This window comes from Rhipicephalus microplus, chromosome X, assembly GCF_043290135.1.
Source record: "Rhipicephalus microplus isolate Deutch F79 chromosome X, USDA_Rmic, whole genome shotgun sequence".
Classification (NCBI taxonomy): domain Eukaryota; kingdom Metazoa; phylum Arthropoda; class Arachnida; order Ixodida; family Ixodidae; genus Rhipicephalus; species Rhipicephalus microplus.
In genome coordinates, this window is record NC_134710.1 from 278,697,958 (window position 1) to 278,703,275 (window position 5,318).

The 5,318-nt window shown below is 46.8% G+C and overlaps 11 non-coding genes across 11 annotated transcripts; all 11 read left to right on the forward strand.

Moving 5' to 3' along the window:
• Positions 1-360: 360 nt before the first annotated feature.
• TRNAP-AGG (transfer RNA proline (anticodon AGG)) lies at positions 361-432 on the forward strand. Its single transcript has one exon. It is a non-coding gene; the product is annotated as a tRNA-Pro (tRNA).
• Positions 433-640: 208 nt separating this feature from the next.
• Positions 641-712, forward strand: TRNAP-UGG (transfer RNA proline (anticodon UGG)). Its single transcript has one exon. It is a non-coding gene; the product is annotated as a tRNA-Pro (tRNA).
• A 1,034-nt stretch (positions 713-1,746) lies between these two features.
• On the forward strand, positions 1,747-1,818 carry TRNAP-AGG (transfer RNA proline (anticodon AGG)). The gene has a single exon. It is a non-coding gene; the product is annotated as a tRNA-Pro (tRNA).
• A 488-nt stretch (positions 1,819-2,306) lies between these two features.
• On the forward strand, positions 2,307-2,378 carry TRNAP-UGG (transfer RNA proline (anticodon UGG)). Its single transcript has one exon. It is a non-coding gene; the product is annotated as a tRNA-Pro (tRNA).
• A 490-nt stretch (positions 2,379-2,868) lies between these two features.
• Positions 2,869-2,940, forward strand: TRNAP-CGG (transfer RNA proline (anticodon CGG)). Its single transcript has one exon. It is a non-coding gene; the product is annotated as a tRNA-Pro (tRNA).
• A 202-nt stretch (positions 2,941-3,142) lies between these two features.
• TRNAP-UGG (transfer RNA proline (anticodon UGG)) lies at positions 3,143-3,214 on the forward strand. Its single transcript has one exon. It is a non-coding gene; the product is annotated as a tRNA-Pro (tRNA).
• A 483-nt stretch (positions 3,215-3,697) lies between these two features.
• On the forward strand, positions 3,698-3,770 carry TRNAP-AGG (transfer RNA proline (anticodon AGG)). Its single transcript has one exon. It is a non-coding gene; the product is annotated as a tRNA-Pro (tRNA).
• Positions 3,771-3,978: 208 nt separating this feature from the next.
• On the forward strand, positions 3,979-4,050 carry TRNAP-UGG (transfer RNA proline (anticodon UGG)). Its single transcript has one exon. It is a non-coding gene; the product is annotated as a tRNA-Pro (tRNA).
• Positions 4,051-4,538: 488 nt separating this feature from the next.
• On the forward strand, positions 4,539-4,610 carry TRNAP-UGG (transfer RNA proline (anticodon UGG)). Its single transcript has one exon. It is a non-coding gene; the product is annotated as a tRNA-Pro (tRNA).
• A 209-nt stretch (positions 4,611-4,819) lies between these two features.
• On the forward strand, positions 4,820-4,891 carry TRNAP-AGG (transfer RNA proline (anticodon AGG)). Its single transcript has one exon. It is a non-coding gene; the product is annotated as a tRNA-Pro (tRNA).
• Positions 4,892-5,100: 209 nt separating this feature from the next.
• TRNAP-AGG (transfer RNA proline (anticodon AGG)) lies at positions 5,101-5,172 on the forward strand. Its single transcript has one exon. It is a non-coding gene; the product is annotated as a tRNA-Pro (tRNA).
• Positions 5,173-5,318: the final 146 nt, after the last annotated feature.

Here is a 5,318-nt window from a genome sequence, read left to right on the forward strand (position 1 = left end):
ATTTTGTTTTCGGCTTTGCAGAGTTCCAAAGAACAAGACGACAAAAAATTACTACCAATGCTTGTGCAGGTTTACTGAAGATAGTTCGGACGCTTTTTTTTATTTCTGACTTTGTTGTGTCGAAGTTCGCAGCAAAATTTCATGTTCTTTTTATAGGACGTCAGGGCTGAAATGGTTAAATGCGACCATTTGTTCGTATTGACCGAATTTATGTTTAGTGAAATGCCTTTCTCTAGCACGCCTGTTTATTAGACAACTTTCAAGTGTTGCCTAGTGTGATCGGATCGTTAGTCTGACCACCCAGCTTTTTGGGCCGATGTCACTCCACACCTCATGATAATTATCGTGCCGCTGCTTGTCGGCTCGTTGGTCTAGGGGTATGATTCTCGCTTAGGGTGCGAGAGGTCCCGGGTTCAACTCCCGGACGAGCCCTCTTTTTCCTTTTTGTTCGGAGAAATAAATGTGGCCTTTGTTTGTATTGTTCGCATTTCTATTAAGCAAAGTTCCTTTCTCAAGGACGCCTGTTTATTAGACAACTTTAAAGTGTTGCCTAGTGTAGCCGGATTGTTGGTTTGACCACCCAGCCCTGTTGGCCAATGTCACTCCACACCCCATGATAATTATCATGCAACTGCGTGTCGGCTCGTTGGTCTAGGGGTATGATTCTCGCTTTGGGTGCGAGAGGTCCCGGGTTCAAATCCCGGACGAGCCCTCGTTTTCCTTTTTGTTCGGAGAAATAAATGTGGCCTTTGTTTGTATTGTTCGCATTTCTATTAAGCAAAGTTCCTTTCTCAAGGACGCCTGTTTATTAGACAACTTTAAAGTGTTGCCTAGTGTAGCCGGATTGTTGGTTTGACCACCCAGCCCTGTTGGCCAATGTCACTGCACACCCCATGATAATTATCATGCAACTGCGTATCGGCTCGTTGGTCTAGGGGTATGATTCTCGCTTCGGGTGCGAGAGGTCCCGGGATCAAATCCCGGACAACCCCTCTTTTTGGTCGGAGTCATAAATGCGGCCATTTGTTTGTATTGTTCGCATTTCTATTAGGTAAAGTTTCTTTCTCAAGCACGCCTGTTCATTAGACAACTTTCAAGTGTTGCCTAGTGTGAACGGATCGTTGGTCTGACTACCCAGCCCTGTTGGCCGATGTCACTCCACACCCCATGATAATTATCATGCAACTGCGTGTAGGCTCGTTGGTCTAGGGGTGTGATTCTCGCTTAGAGTGCGAGAGGTCCCGGGTTAAAATCTCGGACGAGCCCTCTTTTTCCTTTTTGGTCGGAGTATTAAATGCGGCCATTTGTTTGTATTGTTCGCATTTCTATTAAGCAAAGTTCCTTTCACAAGCATGCCTGTTTATTAGACAAATTTAAAGTATTGTCTAGTGTGGCCGGATCGTTGGTCTGACCACCCAGATCTGTTGGCCGATGTTACTCACACCCCATGATAATTATCATGAAACTGCGTGTCGGCTCGTTGGTCTAGGGGTACGATTCTCGCTTTGGGTGCGAGAGGTCCCGGGTTCAAATCTCGGACGAGTCCTCTTTTTCCTTTTTGGTCGACGTTATAAATGCGGCCATTTGTTTGTATTGTTCGCATTTCTATTAAGCAAAGTTCCTTTCTCAAGCACGCCTGTTTATTAGACAACTTGTCTAGTGTGGCCAGATCGTGGGTCTGTTCACCCAGCCCTGTTGGCCGATGTTACTCCACACCGCATGATAATTATCATGAAACTGCGTGTCGGCTCGTTGGTCTAGGGGTATGATTCTCGCTTAGGGTGCGAGAGGTCCCGGGTTCAAATCCCGGACGAGCCTCGTTTTCCTTTTTGATCGGAGTAATAAATGTGGTCATTTGTTTGTATTGTTCGCATTTCTAATAAGCAAAGTTTCTTTCTCAAGCACGCCTGTTTATTAGACAACTTTCAAGTGTTGCCTAGTGTGAACGGATCATTGGTCTGACCACCCAGCCCTGTTGGCCGATGTCACTCCACACCCCATGATAATTATCATGAAACTGCGTGCCGGCTCGTTGGTCTAGGGGTATGTTCTCGCTTAGGGTGCGAGAGGTCCCGGGTTCAAATCCCGGACCAGCCCTCTTTTTCCTTTTTGCTCGGAGTATTAAATACGGCCATTTGTTTGTATTGTTCGCATTTCTATAAAGCCAAGTTCCTTTCTCAAGCACGCCTGTTTATTAGACAACTTCAAAGTATTGTCTAGTGTGGCCGGATCGTTGGTCTGACCACCCAGCCCTGTTGGCTGATGTCACTCCACACCCCATATTAATTATCATGAAACTGCGCGTCGTCTCGTTGGTCTAGGGGTATGATTCTCGCTTTGGGTGCGAGAGGTCCCGGGTTCAAATCCCGGATGAGCCCTCTTTTTCCTTTTTGGTCGGAGTATTAAATGCGGCCATTTGTTTGTATTGTTCGCATTTCTATTAGGCAAAGTTCCTTTCTCAAGCATGCCTGTTTATTAGACAAATTTAAAGTATATTCTAGTGTGGCCGGATCGTTGGTCTGACCGCCCAGCCCTGTTGGCCGATGTTACTCCACACCCCATGATAATTATCATGAAACTGCGTGTCGGCTCGTTGGTCTAGGGGTACGATTCTCGCTTTGGGTGCGAGAGGTCCCGGGTTCAAATCCCAGACGAGCCCTCTTTTTCCTTTTTGGTCGGAGTTATAAATGCGGCCATTTGTTTGTATTGTTCGACTTTCTATTAGGCAAAGTTCCTTTCTCAAGCACGCCTGTTTATTAGACAACTTTAAAGTATTGTCTAGTGTGGCCGGATCGTTGGTCTGACCACCCAGCCCTGTTGGCCGATATCACTCTACACCCCATGATAATTATCATGAAACCGCGTGTCGGCTCGTCGGTCTAGGGGTATGATTCTCGCTTCGGGTGCGAGAGGTCCCGGGTTCAAATCCCGGACGAGCCCTCATTTTGGTCGGAGTAATAAATGCGGCCATTTGTTTGTATTGTTCGCATTTCTATTAAGCAAAGTTTCTTTCTCAAGCACGCCTGTTTATTAGACAACTTTAAAGTATTGTCTAGTGTGGCCAGATCGTTGGTCTGTTCACCCAGCCCTGTTAGCCGATGTGACTCCACACCCCATGATAATTATCACGAAACTGCGTGTCGGCTCGTTGGTCTAGGGGTATGATTCTCGCTTTGGGTGCGAGAGGCCCCGGGTTCAAATCCCGGACGAGCCCTCTATTTCCTTTTTGGTCGGAGTATTAAATGCGGCCATTTGTTTGTATTGTTCGCCTTTCTATTAAGCAAAGTTCCTTTCTCAAGCACGCGTGTTTATTAGACAACTTTAATGTATTGTCTAGTGTGGCCGGATCGTTGGTCTGACCACCCAGCCCTGTTGGCCGATGTCACTCCACACCCCATGATAATTATCATGAAACTGCGTGTCGGCTCGTTTGTCTAGGGGTATGATTCCCGCTTCGGGTGCGAGAGGTCCCGGGTTAAAATCCCGGTCGAGCTCTCTTTTTGGTCGGAGTATTAAATGCGGCCATTTGTTTGTATTGTTCGCATTTCTATTAAGCAAAGTTTCTTTCTCAAGCACGCCTGTTTATTAGACAACTTTCAAGTGTTGCCTAGTGTGAACGGATCGTTGGTCTGACCACCCAGCCCTGTTGACCGATGTCACTCCACACCCCATGATAATTATCATGCAACTGCGTGTAGGCTCGTTGGTCTAGGGGTATGATTCTCGCTTAGGGTGCGAGAGGTCCCGGGTTAAAATCCCGGATGAGCACTCTCTTTCCTTTTTGGTCGCAGTATTAAATGCGGCCATATGTTTGTATTATTCGCATTTCTATTAAGCAAAGTTCCTTTCTCAAGCATGCCTGTTTATTAGACAACTTTAAAGTGTTGCCTAGTGTGGCCGGATCCTTGGTCTGACCACCCAGCCCTGTTGGCCGATGTCACTCCACACCCCATGATAATTATCATGCAACTGCGTGTCGGCTCGTTGGTCTAGGGGTATGATTTTCGCTTTGGGTGCGAGAGGTCCCGGGTTCAAATCCCGGACGAGCCTCGTTTTCCTTTTTGATCGGAGTAATAAATGTGGTCATTTGTTTGTATTGTTCGCATTTCTAATAAGCAAAGTTTCTTTCTCAAGCACGCCTGTTTATTAGACAACTTTCAAGTGTTGCCTAGTGTGAACGGATCATTGGTCTGACCACCCAGCCCTGTTGGCCGATGTCACTCCACACCCCATGATAATTATCATGAAACTGCGTGCCGGCTCGTTGGTCTAGGGGTATGTTCTCGCTTAGGGTGCGAGAGGTCCCGGGTTCAAATCCCGGACCAGCCCTCTTTTTCCTTTTTGCTCGGAGTATTAAATACGGCCATTTGTTTGTATTGTTCGCATTTCTATAAAGCCAAGTTCCTTTCTCAAGCACGCCTGTTTATTAGACAACTTCAAAGTATTGTCTAGTGTGGCCGGATCGTTGGTCTGACCACCCAGCCCTGTTGGCCGATGTCACTCCACACCCCATGATAATTATCATGAAACTGCGCGTCGTCTCGTTGGTCTAGGGGTATGATTCTCGCTTTGGGTGCGAGAGGTCCCGGGTTCAAATCCCGGATGAGCCCTCTCTTTCCTTTTTGGTCAGAGTAATAAATGCGGCCATTTGTTTGTACTGTTCGCATTTCTATTTGGTAAAGTTTCTTTCTCAAGCACGCCTGTTCATTAGACAACTTTCAAGTGTTGCCTAGTGTGGCCGGATCGTTCGTCTGACCACCCAGCCCTGTTGGCCGATGTCACTCCACACCCCATGATAATTATCATGCAACTGCGTGTAGGCTCGTTGGTCTAGGGGTATGATTCTCGCTTAGGGTGCGAGAGGTCCCGGGTTAAAATCCCGGACGAGCCCTCTTTTTCCTTTTTGGTCGGAGTATTGAATGCGGCCATTTGTTTGTATTGTTCGCATTTCTATTAGGCAAAGTTCCTTTCTCAAGCATGCCTGTTTATTAGACAAATTTAAAGTATATTCTAGTGTGGCCGGATCGTTGGTCTGACCGCCCAGCCCTGTTGGCCGATGTTACTCCACACCCCATGATAATTATCATAAAACTGCGTGCCGGCTCGGTGGTCTAGGGGTATGATTCTCGCTTAGGGTGCGAGAGATTCCGGGTTCAAATCCCGGACGAGCCCTCTTTTTCCTTTTTGGTCGGAGTATTAAATGTGGCCTTTGTTTGTAATGTTCGCATTTCTATTAAGCAAAGTTCCTTTTTCAAGCACGCCTGTTTATTAGACAACTTTAAAGTATTGTCTAGTGTGGCCGGATCGTTGGTCTGACC